This window comes from Mustela putorius, unplaced genomic scaffold (genome assembly GCF_011764305.1).
Source record: "Mustela putorius furo isolate JIRA1106 unplaced genomic scaffold, ASM1176430v1.1 tig00537277_pilon_pilon_pilon, whole genome shotgun sequence".
Lineage (NCBI taxonomy): Eukaryota > Metazoa > Chordata > Mammalia > Carnivora > Mustelidae > Mustela > Mustela putorius.
The window spans coordinates 1871-3740 of record NW_025422415.1 but is presented as its reverse complement, the minus strand read 5'-3'; positions in this window follow the sequence as shown (position 1 = coordinate 3740).

Genomic DNA, 1870 nt, shown 5'->3' with positions numbered 1-1870 from the left:
TTTTATAAATGGTAAACGATAAATATTTATCAGTGAACTAAGAATGGGATATTTTACTTTCACTCTGACATGTCTCCTCTACTCTGTGGTTCCAAGACAGGAGAGCTCCCTTTCTGGTGACTTGAGAGAAAAACCATTACATAAGCCTCTATGGAAACTGCTCAATCAGTGATATGTTGGGCAAGAGCCTCCTTTTCCAACTCAGGACCAAAGCGGACTCTGTATTTTTGTTCTGAGGAAGAAAGAGAAGCAACCAGCGCTGCTGGAAATTGCAGAGTTCAGAATCACCTCCTCTAGGTAAGCAGGCTCAGCTCAGCAGGGTCCCCAGCCTCTGTCTCCATTCTGCTCACAAAAGAGCATAAATGTCAGTCACGGAGGCCCCCAAGCTCCTCTGTCCCCAAAAAAGCAATGAATGTCAATGCAGAACTTTCCCGAGGGGATGGTGTTCGGCCTGATTTTAAGAAGAAAAACTGGAGGAAGGGGAAGGGCCCACATGAAGCCTGGAAGGAAGGAATTCTGAAAGAATACGATGGATTCGTCACCTCGTGGGACCCCCCTACTCAATCCACATTTGATTGATTTGTGTGACTTATCCATTATCAAATCTTTTTCCCAAACTGGTAATCCTTGGATTATGCATTGGGTGGCATCTGGGATATTTTCTCCTGATATTGACCGGTTTGTGTTTCGGTAATAAAAACTAAAATTATTATGTGTCTAAAGAACACATCATCGGAGACATACGTACGCTGGGAAAAAATCCTGTGACCAAACTTAAAAAAAAATTCTAATTCTTGTTGATTCATGCCATGGTTTCTCTCCTACTATGTGGCAGAGCTTATCACACAAAGTAGAGCTTTGCCCACACACATTAGGCTCAGCAAGTGTCTATGTGCAGACTACATCTCCTTACCAGCATAGATCAAAGTTTACTAAGAGATAATAATTATGTATCCAGGGAAAAGTAGGTCTGCATAGCAAGAATAAAATGAAAATACAGATGAGAAACATGCTGTCCACATTGAACAGCTGTAGAACGATTATCTCTAGGAAATCATAATTTTTAAGACCAAGATGGCACGTGCTCCTTATTGACAATTTCTTCCTGGCCTTATTTGTTTAAAACTTGGCGAGCCCATCAGAAGGCTCTTGGCCCAGGACACGAAGGAATCTTGCTCCAGAAGCCCAGACAGCATACTGAGGCTCCACATTCTATGGGTTATGAGCCCCTTTCCCACCACAATGAGTCATCACACACCTGTTCTCTGAAGGAGTTGTGTTCATGCCTGGGTGCTGCCGAAGGGCTTGGGAGAAATGGGGAAGGTGAGGAGGGGGCCCTCTCTTTGTGGGTTCATCAGTCACAAAAGCAATTACAAATCAGGAGCAGTGAGAGGGTCTCCTCTGGGCAGAGTGCTCTGATTTTAACTGGCTTTCCATTTCTGCTCTTTTGGCTCTAGGACAAAACTGAGTAAATTAGACCAAAAAATTTAGAACACAATTAGTAAACATTCTAAGAAAGGAAATGTAAATATTTTTCCCTTCTCGTTCTCTTTTGACATAATATTAGGAATGCTAATGATAGCATCTTCATTTGATTTGGTCTGACTTCACAAAATCCTTTCTTTCGATGGGTCAAAGGAAACATGACAAAGACAGAATCCACATACTCCTCCACCTCCTACTTTTGAACATATACAAGTAACAGAATTCACCGAAGTATTCAAAACAGAACTCTGAAAGCATCCTATCAAAGCCACAACTTCGTTTCCATTTAATGAAATACTACTATGTAAAAAGCACGGCTACAACTCATGCTTTAGAAGTAAGTTTGAGTGTGGTTACATGAAAAAGGCTCTTCAAAGATTTTTAA